The 15,344-nt window shown below is 45.1% G+C and overlaps 1 long non-coding RNA gene across 1 annotated transcript in view; it reads right to left on the bottom strand.

The window, feature by feature from the left end:
* LOC124850873 overlaps positions 1 to 15,344 on the bottom strand; it is a 282,046-nt gene that overhangs the window by 76,209 nt on the left and 190,493 nt on the right. Inside the window, exon 4 of the long non-coding RNA XR_007031952.1 lies at positions 11,085 to 11,219. This is a non-coding gene — a long non-coding RNA (uncharacterized LOC124850873). The remainder of the gene's footprint in view (positions 1 to 11,084; positions 11,220 to 15,344) is intronic.

Genomic DNA, 15,344 nt, shown 5'->3' with positions numbered 1-15,344 from the left:
ATGATCTGCGGGGGATACGAAGCTCCTCTGACATCATCGTTGATCGCTGACCCGAAAAAACCATTCCACAAATGTTTCCGGTTTGTTTGGCACAATGCAGTTGGCCGGTTTCTTATGTTGTGTTCGCTCTGATATCCGCTCGTTGTAACAGCAGAGAGCGTGAGCGGCGTCCGTACAAAAAGTTCTCATTCTTAATCTCTTGACTAATTTATAAAAAAACAAACAAGAAATACCTTTGGTCACCTGCTCGAATTAACAGAGGTTATGACTTTACCATATTCAAAAGAACAACCCATTTCTCTGCGCTCTTTCTGCTCAGTGGTGTTTTTGGTGAATTCATTCCCCACTGAGAGAAGCCTAACGCCAGATTTCCACTTATCATTGAATACATGTCCGAGGTCACCTTGCCTTCATGAGCCGCTGACCCTCAAAGAGGCTCGTTAATATGAATTTCTAGTGGCGAGTTGTGTGGCGTTTCTGTTTACCGACCGAGCGGGCCGCTGTTAACGTTATCAACTTTGTCTCTCACAACAGAATCAATTGGGCTGTCCTGGAAACCGCCCGGCCCTCGGCGCTGTCCGCACTGACCGAAGCATTACATTTAGCTTGATTGACCAGCATCTAATGGAACTTGCTTCAACTCGTGACCTGCGTACCCCAAATCAGCCGAAAGGCAGGGGGAAGCAATGAGACACTTTGATAATATATGCAACTGCTAGTTTTAATACCTATTTCTTTAAGTAGAGGGATTTATTTTCTCTTCTTTGTGTAACAGGAAAGCCAAGAGGGAAACAAAGTCAAGTAGACCAACAAAGGCAGATTGGTTGTGATGTGAAGCCAGCAGCTCACCTCTATCTCGCCGCACGGTTATCTCTCTTTGAGAGTTGTCCAAGCCGTGTGCATCATCCATCGGCGCGGCACCGGGAGGAGAGCATCACGCAATCATTGAGCGATTGTGTCCCCTGTGTAGTGAAGTGAGGGGGGGGGGGGCCTGATTCTCCTGGCGGGCAGGCGAGCCGGGGTGCGGAACACAAAAAAAGAAGAAAAAAAGAATAGAATCGGAAATTCAATCGCTTCCATCCTTCAGTCGTGCGTTGTTGTGATGGTGGATGTGTGTGGGCCCGGTTCACGGGGCGCTGCTCGGGAATTATCTCCCTCAGCTAGAGTCTCATACATACAGCTTGAATACAGCAAACAGATCAAACCCTCGCCAAGACGTACACAGGCTTCCCTGTGCAATGAGATATATACACGCTGCACGGAAAGTTTTCTTATTTTCATTTATTTTTGAAATAAATATATAGTCCTCGGGCTCTAAGAGGCAGAGTAAACAATATTGGCAGATGAATCAACACATCTCTGCCTCGCGTACACATGTGCCTCCATGCATAGACAACCATTCCTTTTCCATCCCTCTCATTCAGCACAACAAGGCTGGCGCAGCAGAAAGGTGTTAAACTCAATACCACATGGGCTTGTCTGATTTTCCGAGAGCCAAAACAATTTATGAGATTCTGCAATCCTTGGGTGGATTATTGACCTCTGCTTCACGGGCGGCGCACCGGAGAGCCCACTGTTTTCTCTCCGACTTATGCAAACACAGGAGTGGGACAAAAAAAACAACAACAACACACAAACAAGCGCAAGCCTCTATTTGATGCTACAAGGGTAAGTGCACGGGATATTACACTCCTGTGCACTTTGGTACTTTATGAAACATTACCCTCGCACAGCAATATGATAATACATTGCATAATGCACGCACACTTAACAGCCCACACAGGCAAATTACCTGGAAGTGCAGTGAGCTGTGCTGGACTCTGCGTACCGTGAAGCACAGGCAGCACAGGAGTGGTTGGTGCGAGGTGAGGTGAGGTGGCCCGGGCTGATCGGTGCACTGCGGATCAGCCGGGGTAGAGCCGGCGGCGGCGGCGGCGGCGGCCTGATGGGTACCGGAACAAATGCGAAGGGAAAAGAGGCTCACGGTCCTGCAGACCGGGCTCGAGCTGACTCCACATCGGCCTGACACATGGAGGCCGCATGCCGCGGAAGGAATGAGACACATGAAGCTCGGGAGGAGAGGGAGAGACGGATGGAATGAGGCTGATTGAGGGAGAAAAAGAGAGAGGGAAACGGCCTGTGTGTGTGTGTGTGTGTGAGCCTTCACACAGTGCGTGTGTGTGTGTTTGAGAGTACACATGTGGTCAACAGTGTGGCCAGCAAGGCAGAGAACAGGCAGGCTTCTGCTGCGATGCTCCTTCAGAGCTTCTGACAGATGCTTGCAGACAAAATAAACACTCTAAATATAGTAGCTTGTATACACACACACACACACACACACACACACACACGTGGAACACGCCACAAACACGTTTGTGAGGATACTCATTAGCATAATGTTAACCATAATCATTAGCCTAGACGTCATTTTAACCTAAAAACCCAAAAAAGATTAAACTGGATCTCAGGAATAAGTATAAACACACACACACACACACACACACACACACACACACACACACACACACTGTATATGGGGGTGTATACAGTGTGAAATCCACCCACATCAATACAGTATGCTTGTGTGGCCAGATTCACACACTTGCAGGAAAATATTGTACTGCACAGGCACACACACATGCACGCACACACACACACATGCACGCGCACACACACACACACACACACACACACACACACACACACACACACACACACACACACACACACACACACAGCATGTGGCAGTGATTTTAATGGTCAACACCTACAACAATGTCAAAAGAGTGATCCACTGTTCTCCCCTTCTCTCGTTTTTTTTCCCCTTGAGGGGTTTTTCTGTGGAAACGTCTCACCTCAGTCAACTTCAATCTATTACCAAACATTTGGCCTCGTCACTTTGCTTCAGAACAACAACGTAATGATCTGCCGCCTCTGTGATTTAGCTGTCTGCTTCCCGAACGGTCTCCGATTGACCCCTACACGAGAGCTCAACCTCGCCTGTTCCTTGCTGTTCAGCACACGTACAGTTTTTAGTTTGTTAGTCACAGGCTGGGATCAGTGAAGTACGTCTGTGAATCTATCAATCTGTCCATCTATCTAGAGCACATTTGTCAAATCTGTACGAATTTGAATATTTCCAGCAGCCAGAAAGGAAATTATTTACAAAACATTTTCAAATTAGTATAAAAGGAGATACAATGCCCGGGTTCCTTCTGCTTCTTTCTTTTTTTTTTTTAAAGGTTTAATCACAACTTGTAATGCATTATGTTAATAAAATGTGACCCGTGCGCATGTCCCCTGATTAAAAATCCTCCCACGCCGCCCTTTGAACTGGTGCAGATTTGAAAAAGAGACTCTTGAAGCGCTTCTCCACGTTGGAAATGTCACGCAGCGTTTGCCCCCGTGGCTTGATCAAACAGGTCCTAGTGAATTATCGAAGTAAAAGCCCCTTCACTTCCAAAGGGAGTCATTATTATAGGCGAGAGCCTCTTCAAATGAAACCTTTCCAAAGATACAGAGAGGAGAGGGCGCGAAAATGCACTTGGGGGTGGGTAGTTCACCTCAAAGGAAAAGCACCGAGGAGGACATGCAAAGGCTTGTCAGTTTGTCGGACATGAAAAGGTCTGAATTTACTTTACATCAGAAAGGACGGAAACAGTTCAGCATCGTGGCCGACTCAAGGTTGCTGCCCTCCACAAATATTTGTTTGTGCCTATTCCAGTGTTGCAGAGGCACTTGCAGATTGAAAAGGACAGACCTGTTGTCCCGTGAGCGAGTCCTTCTGGAGTTTATCTCTGGTTTTTAGCGGCGCCAGAATCATTGAAGGCCATTTAGACCAGATTGAGAACACTATTTGTCTGCTGCCCATGTTCCAGCCGCTCAATATTTGCCATTGGCTGAGACCTATTCAGGCTGGTGTTACTCAAGTGACTCCGCCCTCCCCCTGAACTCCGATGAAGCTCTATTCTTCAGTGTCAATCTGCCCCCCCCCCCCCTCATTTTTCATGCCACCTTGCATCACTCCAATCCTCCATTATAAAAAAAAGAAAAATCGCAGCAGAGTTGGATGAGTTCAATTGTCAGGGCCTCAGCATGTGGGAGTTTTTGGAGAAGCCTCCTGCTATTTTGATTTGAATAATGCAACTGTCAAATGGCTTGGCTCGGAGCCATTACATTACTAACATGTGGTTCTATTTGCCCAACTGTTGTGCCCTCGCTCAACCCAGCAACACGCCAAAGAGTTGATGATGCTCTCAACACACACACACAAAAAAAGATCCCAACAAATAGGCTTCGAAGAAATATGTGCTGAAAAGAAGAAATAAAAGAATAATGAAGCCTGAATATTTCCTGTCTCCGGTCTTCGTGGGCCTGTAGTGTGAAACATGGCTTGTTCCACCTTCACTTAGGGGTGTGACATTTTGATTGACAGTCTCTAACGCGTGTGTAGCGCGGGGCCGCTTTCCTCAGTACTATCTCCCCTCCTCACAAATTAGTTTGCGAGAATTTTTCCAAATTACACGCGGGATTACGAGAGGATTCACAGCGAGAGTGTTTACCACCAGCATTTTTCGAGCAATGCTATCTTCTCTTGTTGAGCTGCACACCGGGTCGTTTAATGACATAGAGGCGGAGATGTGACAGTCATATTTGAAATATTATTCACCTATTTGAAACTCTCCTCAGGGACACCTGAATACGACGGCACTGGGCTGCCTTGCTACACAACACTCTCATTTCAGCAGAAGGTCTTATCAAAAGACTTCATATTTTTATCTTTCAAGCAAAGATTGATAAAAGTTGACTATCATATTTATTGATGCCCCTGGTATTTTAACCATTGGAAGCATCTCTATTTCAAATAACTGCATTCCCTCCAGTGTTTTCCTCAGATTTGATCTGGCTTACTTGTCATATTTTCTTTATACATAAGGTTTCTTTTCACGTGATTGCGCTGGAACTCTTTTCATTCGTGTAATCAATGGTCTCTTTCTCTAACAGATAATGCTCCTGATTGTCAACTTTTAGGTCCAGGTGAATTTAGCTCAGCATTCAATACTGTTGATCACCTTTAGTTGGAACAAAGCGCAGCTTTGGGGCTTGCAAATAATTCAAAGAAATAAGATCAAATCTCCCTTCCCCTGACCTCTCTTTTGGAGGTCAATTAAAGAATTGATTATTTTATTAGTACCGCGAACAGGGTTGTATTAGCTTCATGATCCCAAGACCTGCGACTATTTAGGCTTTCTCCACAACCCTGTAAGAAACAGGGCAAAACGAAGAAAGATAGAAATGAAAGAAGCACGAACTGAATGGTGACCATGTGTGTTTAGAGGGATCGTTAGAGGACAATGAACTCTGGCAGTTCTCTTATCACGCGACGCAACCTCGCTCGACGCGATTGTGCACATCCACCCGCGTGTGCAAGAAAAGAAAAACGGGGAGCAAAGAAGGCGCGGATGAATGTGAAGACGTCAAACTCGACGCCATCAAGTGCGACACAGACAAATGGTGGGAGACGGAGGTGTGTGGCTTCCCCTGGAATCCCCTCGCTGCCTGCTGACATGGGGAGTAGCACATTGTAATGAGAGTCACAAAGGTTAATGAGGTGCCTCCTCTGGCGACACACTCTGAAAGACCTCTAATAGAGCTAGAGAATGATAAAAAAAACAACTAACTCTTGGATACACATTGAGAGTTTTTAAAAGGCCAACCCTTATGGACATTTAAGAAACGACAGAAACCACTGGCTCCTGAAAAGCTACAGGAATGAACTGAGTCCATGTGCTGAATATCTGGGCTTCACCAAAGCCTTGGGGAGATGACCTTGACAGGAGAAAACAAACATATTCGCTTATTCCCAAAGCTGGATTGCCCCGGGAATCAGGCTAGTGCTCATTTCAGTCCAGAGGGTGTTCGTAACGCACCTGGAACTTCCTTCTCCAATGCATTTACACACTGCAATAGGATCTCCCGGGAAGCAGCGTGCAAAGTGTACGATGGTAGAACATGTCTAGATCCTCCTCATTGAGACTATGCAGACATGAGCGCCTCTCTCGATGTTTGAGGGCCGGTACAAGATCAGCCGGACGGGAAGACGCCCAGACGCGTCGCAAGGCGGAGACATGTAGCCCAGCATTATTCTGCATCATGGATGTCACCCAACAGGCTCGTATGAATCACTGCTAGTTCTCTCCTCTGTACTCATGTGTGTGTTCTTTGTTAGGAGATGTAAAAAAAAACATTCCCCTGTAAGAAAGGCCGGCGTTTGACTCCGCTTGTCTTTATTCAGCGAATTTGCCGCCACGGCGCATCGGGACACACACTGCTGACTGGTGTCAGCAGACAGCAGTCCCCGACGTCACATGCCAGACACTTTGAACGCTCGAGCATCCCTCCCTGGGGTCAGGCATCACGTTCACATCAGCCCACTTCCTGCTTCGAGAGGCAACGATCACGCTGCGGCACCAGAACGGGCCGCGTCTCAGGGGGACGCGAGGACAGTCCAGCGAGGCGTCTGAGCAAACGACTAAAAAGCTGCTGCCAACATGCAACATTTAAGTAGAAAACTTATTCTCTTTATTCTTCTTTTTCATGTTTTAGTAAGATGGTTGCTGCTCGAGGCCGAATCACCTCTTTTCCTGATTTTTCCGGCATTGGTATTCTCATCTTCTCTCCTCCACTCTATGTATATACATATTCCTTATACTTTGCATGTATAATACGACAAAAGAAATATTTCATGCCACAACTACGGTTTCTCTTCACCTCTCTCGGCGATACACAGGCAGCCCTCCTTCCCGCTCTCATGCATTTGTGCCCAATTGTGTTGACAATCTGCTGTATATATACGGCCTACAATCTCCAAGGGGAATCTCAAAGGGAAGAGAAATTGTGCTGCGGGAAAGTTTCCTCCAGAAAACACATTTTGCTCGGCGTTGGAAGGAGCCCTACAGTAGCTCTATCTCAGAGGGAGCAGGTGTGTGTCGAGACAACTGCTGTGATTGTCATCTATTATAGAGGGGCCCAAAAGTGCAAAGTTTGTTAAGCACTTCTCCAGAATAGAGGAAACCGGAGGAAGGATGCAAACACACACACACACACACACACACACACACACACACACACACACACAAATACTCATCGGAGCCCATGCACATTCATATGCACGCTTGGATTTGCATTCATTTTTTACACCACAATCTGTTGATCTATGTCTACAGGGTCTTATCTTTAAATAATAGATGTATTAGAAAATGGAGCATTTCTACCACTGTAAAAGTCCATGAATAAATCAGGATTATGAACGTACACCCTTGTGTGTGTGTGTGTGTGTGTGTGCACCAACAGGTCTGTAGCACACTTATATCCCTGCATCAGTGCGAGAGCCGCTCGTGCCGTCCCCATTAAAAAGTCCTTTTACAAGCTGTTCATGTCGTCGTCACACTCTGCTTCTCTGCGCCGTGATTGATTCTTTTTTTTCTTTCCTTTTTTCTTTTTTTTTTACCATCCGTCATCCATTATGCTTTTGTCCGGTGCAGTTACCCTCAAAATGAAATATTTTACAAATGAATGATCAGCGCAGTGGCACAGAAAGATGACCAGAAGAACAGGGCAGGGAAATCAATGCGACTGCATCGACTCCAACTGAGCCCCTAAGTGTCATTACTTCATTTTATTGATCCTTGAGAGGTGAACGAGGTGAATTATTACAACGGACTGCTTCTTTTTTTTTTTCTTGGTTTACATTTTCAGAAATCCCTTCATCATCTTTATTTAAGGATCAGTTATGAAATTTGCAATCTCACATTCCCTCTCATTGGCATTTTTCTTTTTTTCGCAAGAACCACGATTCTGTGTGAATCGTGGTCACACATCACATCTCTACGGTAGATTATTAGTCTTATTCATCCAGTGAGGCATCCACACACATAACATCACTACATTAACACGATGGCATGTCTACCTGACAATAATAATGTCCACCTCATCGGGTGGAAACGCACCATCCGTCTTCATTCACGTGGCCATATTTGCTCCCGACCGACAACAGGTCAAAGGTGAAACGCCATTCAGGTCGACATTACACCCGCCGTGGTGGTGATTCATCACTCCGGCAGACACAGTGAAGACGGATGAGGGGGGCTAAGAATAGTGATGTGTGTCTGTGTAGCACTGGGTTATGTTATTTCAATTGATAAGCTGCATAACAAATACGGACTCTGCATCACATGAGTGATGCAATTTGTTCTCATGTCATTCATTTTCCAGAATTTCCCAGCTTGGGATGAATAAAGTATTCATCTATCTATCTATCTATCTATCTATCTATCTATCTATCTATCTATCTATCTATCTATCTATCTATCTATCTATCTATCTATCTATGCCTAATTCATACTACACAAGTCAAGAGCCAAATCTGCGTTTGATCGGAAGTCGCCAACCGCTATGTGTGAAATCTACAAAGAGTCTGGTCTGGTGGAAACAGACTGAATATAAAAAATGGATGGAACCTAATTAATCTGGATGGGCTTTTGTTTTTGTGGTCAATGATCCTTTTCTTCCGCTGTATGTCCAGACCTGTGCAGACTCCACTGTTCAGACACAATGGGCTGCTCTCACACTTCCCACTTCAGGTCCTCAGAGACACAAAACAAAGGCTCTCTCGCGCCGAGCAGAACAACAACAACAACAACAACCGATGCCGAGCAAAACACGGCGACAAGGCGACCGGGGCAAAGGCGCAGACACAAGAAAACAGAGACATGATGAAAACAGCAGGAGTTAAGTGCGTGAGAAAAAAAACAGAGTTTGCGGCGCGGAGTTATCCGTCATGTTTAAGAGTCGCCTTGTGCCCATGACACCGGAGGTTGGAGCCGATGCTTCCTGCTGATTGACACCTCACCTGTAACACGCGGCTCAAGGTGACGCCACAAGCTCGTCGCATTGATTTATGTCCGGGTACGCACAAGGGCACGCGCACGGAGAGTTCAAACACACACAGAGTCAATAGCTTGACAGGTGTCACGCCCGGCTTTAGTTCGGCTCCATCCTCATCATTTTCCTCTTTTCTTTTCCCCGCATTCCTTCAGCGAATACTCCAGTGGCCCCTGAGTATCAATTATCTGTATTGTCTGCACTCTGATCTGCAGTCTCCTGTTAGGATTTGCATGGATGGCGCGAGGCCAGCATGTCTAATCCTCTGCCAGAGAGAATTCAGCATCTTTATATAATAAGGGGAACATGAAGAAAGGTTTGGGCGTTGTATTCCTGCCGCTGCTGCTCAGATTCTCTTCAAGTGGCTGGAGATGAAGAGGAGCGCGGCGGCAGAGAGGAGATTCAGATCAGGATTTTGGGGCTCTTTACTCCGTATCAAACTATGCGCTTTGGCAGCTGATCACTCGGAGAAGAACAAAAAGATTAGCTGATGAACTTGCATTATTCACACACTCGGGGACACTTAAAGTAAGCCACCAGCACCCGCCCGGAGTGATGCCTCAATTAGGCACTGATTTTAAATGAAATTACCATTACTGAAGTCCCAGGGTCAGCGTTGGCTTTTGGCCGAGGGATTTCCAAGACCCACTTTATCTGCCGAGCTCTGAGTTCTGTCATCTGAAGCGCAGTAGACAGCAGAGGGGATTTGGATCGTAATTAAATGCTCGGTGACTAGTGGCAACAGTGGCCAGAGCTAAATACGATGAGGAAGAGGGACCTGAATTATCCGTTTTCATCTTTTATTTAGCCTCGACATCAACGACAGCCTGTGTTGTGCAATTCTAAATTCATAAATCAATAATCGGCTGTGTTTCCCTGCCGTCTGCAGCTGAAGGACGCGGCCCGTCGAGTGGAGTGGTCACACGATGCTGATCCCACGCCGTGCGACACAAGGTCACTGTCCAGCTCAGATCACTACATCTAGTCCCGACGTCGTCAGTAGCTTGACCTTCAAGCCACGACAGTTGGCCTTCCCTTCATTCGCGGTAGGCTCTCGATAACAACTGACTTTATCTAAGTAGATGTTGACACCCCCTGAACTCCCCTTAATCCCCTCTCTCAGCGCGGCTTTCCGCAGACAGAACTTTCATTTCATGCGATCGTTTTAGCACTCGGTCCTGTGTAAAGCGTCCCCCTGGTGCTGCTGTGCTGAGGAAACTCGTCCCCAGGTGTGTCTGGAATCAAACCCACCCGGCCCAACTCAATATATTCTCCACCACTCCTCGACTGTCTCAATTAGGCAGGCGCTACAGCTGCTCCCCCAGGCACCGCGTTAATGAGAAAGTTCTCTTCATCATAGCCTTAGCCGTCCTCGCCTGCTTAAATACGGGGGAATAAACAACAAAGAGGAAGTGGAATTCTTTCAATTACATTCTCTCAATAATTCAAAGGGGGCTTTGTCTCAGCAGTTGAACTCGTCTGGCTGGGGATCGGATCCCGTGTGGACGTTCCTCGCTGCTATCCGTCCGTCTGATTCTCCGTGTTCCCACAGAGGAAGATGTGGGTGTTTGTGAATACAGCTAAATGAAGCATATCTCCCATCAGCAGCCCGAGTCTCTCGGCGGCTCTTGTTCTTTTTACTGAGGGGGCTTTAATTGAATTCAACCAAACGTGTACCAGGAGGGATGCAAGATGAATCCGAGCTGTCGCTGTCCGTGGTGCTGAAGCAGCAATTCCGTGTCTGCTATCCATCGTTACCGTAACAAGAAAATACGTTTGGCCATAAATGTGATTTTAAAATCAAAGAGGAAACTTGATGATGACGTTCGTGCCCCTAGTGGTTCCAGGTGGTATTGCTGCCTGGTCACTGTCCTGAAGACGCTGCAGGAGCGAGGCGCTTTTCCTCAGAGCTCCTGGGGAAGTTGTCAACACAACTTTGGAGATAACGGAGTAGAAGAAAGAAGTATGTACGCTGAAGCTCCGACTTTGTTTTCTGGTTCACAGCGTTAACTGTCAGCAGAGTTAGCATCATGGCTAACTACTGTCCGAGTAGAAAACAACCGTCAAAATCCCAATTTGAACAAAGAACCTGGAGTGAAACATCCAGTAGTATTAATAAGTAAGCCGGTTGTGTCACTTACTGATCCAGTAGAAACGACGACCCAGTGCACGTCGTCTTTGAAGCCTCTCAAGTCCCGGAGCCCTCGCTCCACGGATCGGATGTCCTTCGTCTGTCTTCGTCAATCCGGCTGTTCCGCACTCCTCCACGCCATTGCCTGCGGACAGACGGGGAGAACGCCGTTTTTTTCCTTGAAACCTGCATATCAGTGGCCAAGAGACTTAACATGGTGTAGTCAAAGCTCGTAAGGGGCTTTTTCTGTCAACATCACACCGTGCAATCCGTTTTAACGTCATGACGAGTTGTCTATTTCAATTAGAGCCCTTGATCCTTCTTGAACCGTCGCGGGGCCGTTTCAGCACCGAGCGCCGGCGTCACTCTCCGAGGTGCCGACTCGAAGACCACGTGTCACGTCGTGTGCGTCTGGTTTTCACGTCACAGAGCTGCATCCACGAAAGGGTTTCACTGTCCATGGTCCTGAATTTAGGGTTTGTGACACTGTCCATGGTTCTCATTTTTTACATCTATGCGTCTCTGCCCGTGGTTGTGGCCTAGATATGTTGTATGTTTGTTGATCCCAAAATTGTACTCACACTGTGTACATCAGGTGTATAGTTGCATACCTTTATTTTTTCACAATTAGAAATAATATCTATTGCATATTAGGGATTGTGACGGAAAGTAATCCACAAATGCTGCTTTCCTAATATTATAACACTTTGAAATCAGTTATTTAATTGCACTTAAAGTATGTTTGAAGCTTTTTCATTGAAAGGATTTTTGACGGCATTATATAATGCAATATAATACACTGCACTATACAGTTTACACAAAGAAATGTATCTACTGTTCTAAATGCATTGTGTCGCTCTCCATGGTGCCGAATCCGGATGTTTAATCACTCACTCACTCCAAAAGTAGGATACTTGTCATTTATCCTAAATCAAAGTCCATGATTCCATCAATTATTGTGCGTCACCGTCCATCTTCCTGAATACATCGTGGTGTGTTACTGTCCATGATCTGAATTGAGGATTTGTGTCACCGTGTCCGTGGGACAGAATCGCGCGGCGATATTAGGGAACGCCTTTGACTGAAGACTTAAAAAAAAACCTGTCAAAAACCTTCTCCTGCTTTTGTTTCAGCAAAGCGAACATGACAATAGTCATAATTATCATGGAAGAAAGAGTTGGAATCAGTATGTGCGGTGGCAATCTGGTATTCAGCAGCATGGAGCAGTATCTTTCTGGCAATAACCTTTTCCACTTGATTATTCAGACATATTCATTTATTCTGCCAATTATTGTGATGTAGCCATGGGTGGCGTCTGGAATGCCAATACTCCTCTCTTACCTTGTAACTCACTTAATCTGATTCATTAAATATCTATATAACCAAGGACATAGGACCCTACCAAGGACAAGATTATATATACAGTATATATATTGTATCAAGTCTTAAACCTTGTGGCTGAAACTGAATTCATGGGGTGGATAATTAAAAAAACATTTACGAGAATAAATTCCAAATTTCCAGGATAAAGTTGAACTTAATCACAGAAAGATTTGAAATGTCAAGAGCAAAGTTGATATGATGAGATTAAGGTTGACTCCCACCAAATCATCCACACATTTCATGGAGGCAGCAATATGCACTAACGTATATTTTTTGACTCACGTATATTACGTATTTTCTGGTTTATTCTTTTCTTATATATTTTGACTATTCTTGATATGCAAAAGTTGTTTTTTTCTCAAAGTGTAAAATGAATTAAAATAAATCCTCCCCTTATTCCTTATTACCAAGCCTGACCTTAATACTCTTCTGTATAATTGTTTTCTTTTTTTGAATCAAACCGGTTGTATTCATAAACCTGAATGATTTGGTCTCATAATGAAAATATCTTTTGGTTCATTTGCTAGTGTCTCCTATTCATTTCAATGTTTTTCCTTTGTTTGCCATTTTGCTCTTTTCTTATGTGTGCTAATCCATCATTATATCCCATGTTCAATGTTTCTTTCACTGCCCATTCAGAAAAACAGTCAACTGGTTACTGAACAAAAAAAATACCAGACAAGACGTCCAAAGCTGATCTGGCATTTCTCTCTAGAAATTAGACTTTTTTTACTAAAAACTGCAAGTGGATGACAATAATCCACAGTTTACATCCATCAGCTGGAAGGTGGATGGTGCCGACAACTACCCTGAGGCTGCAGCACTCAGTTGACATGAACGCCTGAACGACTGACCACAGCGCAGCACGCCCGCATTAGCTGTGGTAGACTGAGCGCACAATGAAATGAGGATTAAAAAGCTTGGACAAGAGCCCAGAAACCGTTCAGACTGAGGGCAACCTGATTCTCAACCTCTCATACACTAGATGACCGGGCAGAAACACACTGCAGGCCTTCTGGGTAATATTTTTATTGCATGGCTTGAAGGAAACACAGAGCTGTGATTGAGATTCGCCAGTTTAATAATGCCTTGTCCGGGGCATGGCTGTGGATTGAGCTGGGCGATATGGAAATTAAATCTTGATTATTTTTCAGTGTTATGGACCATTCTGATTTTATCAGGGGTTTTTTTTTTTGATCTACATGGACTTAAAAAAACATTTTCCTTTATTAAAATTTCATGCTGTAAATCATCAAATAACAGCAATAACAAAAAAACCCAGCACTTGCTAAGAGCGTCCTGCGGGGCAATATTAAGCAACAGGAATAAGGCAGAGATGAGGAGAGGATTTTCCCCCCATTTTGGATTTCAGGAACAAAGCCGACACGTCAAGGAAAAGGTTGAAATGTCGAGAATGAAGTCTAACAAAATCAGAGGAGAAAAATCAAAGTTCAAATGTTGAGAATAAACCACAAATGTTTAGTTTAAATGTACAAATATATCAATCTAGCACATTTGTAGTAATCAGTGTTATGTCTTTGAAGAGATTGAGAAAGCACGCAAGCTTTGGAAAGAAGGAACACTGGCAGCGAGTCGCCACTCGAACTGGATCTGATGGACCAGAGGAGTTGACCTTATCCTCTATATCTCCACTTTATTCTTGACATTTCGACTTTATTCTTGAAATGCAAAAGGACAAAGAGTAAGACTTCTCATGGCTGGCCCCGATACTCCAAACAGGTCCATTGAAAAGTGTGTTCCTCAACCGACTTGTCTGTCGTCCAATCCCTGTTGGAAGAACGACGCGATGAAAAAATTCAAATCCCTCCCTTTCCTCCTGGGAAACGCAGCGACAGCGCCGCAGTAACTCGGCCTCCACAAAGCCAGGCAACTGTGCCCGAGACGCTACTTATGACAGAGCCGTAGTCGGGGGCTGTCAATTCTCAGAGTCGGTGCTTACAACTCCATTACAGGCTTCGGGCTCTTAACTGGTGCCATAAACACCACAGAGAGAGGGAGGGGGGGGAGGCTGCATATTGCCACGTGCTGTCGAGACCATTAAACTGTCGCGGTGATCCATAGTGTAGATACAAGCCCATATGTTTGTATGGGCCGTGCTGTTTGCTCTGCATATCATAAAACAATAAAGCGAAAACTCCGGGGTGCCACGTGCGGGGGCCGGCGTTAACAACATCCATCCACAGGTCTTTTATTGCGATTTGGTATTTATGTCCGACCCGACTTGTTTAGAGTCCATTGATTTTTTGAGGAGCGATGATGTTGTTTGATGAGGTTTAATTGAATGTCCATGCACCAAAGGTCCATTTAGGGGCCTGGCGCACGTATCGCTCCCCAATTATGAGGGTGGATGAAGAAATATCTGCCAGGACAGAAGACTCCCAAAATTTTGAGGGAATTATTGGGAATTATTCTATTTATTTATTCCCCCACCACCACCACCACCACATATTTATTGGCTGCAGCCTCAACGCAGCTCATTGATCTTTTGACTTAAATTCTCCAAGGTTGGATCACCAGCTGGGCACGCGAGGCTACGGCTCAGGGTCTGCGGACCACATGGGCCTCAACCTCTCCAGATTTAGTCCAGATAACTTATCACTGAGTGGCTGCAGCCAGCAATTATTTCATCAATTCAATTATTCAGTTGACAGTGGCCATCATTATTCCCTAAAGCCCAAGTTAACATATTCATGTGTTTTTATATTTTTATTCAAAGCCCAACGATGCTCAGTTTTCTAGAAACGTGGGGACAAATACGTATGATTTAACGGAATATAGTTATGATTTAGAAAAAAGCCCAATTGAACTTGTCTTGTCTTAAATCTGCAGGAAGTTTATTCCAGCTATTTGTTGCATAGCAACTAAA

The sequence above is a fragment of the Scophthalmus maximus genome, chromosome 1 (genome assembly GCF_022379125.1).
Source record: "Scophthalmus maximus strain ysfricsl-2021 chromosome 1, ASM2237912v1, whole genome shotgun sequence".
Lineage (NCBI taxonomy): Eukaryota > Metazoa > Chordata > Actinopteri > Pleuronectiformes > Scophthalmidae > Scophthalmus > Scophthalmus maximus.
Note: the sequence above shows the minus strand (reverse complement) of the source record. Positions and strands in the feature narration are given on the sequence as shown.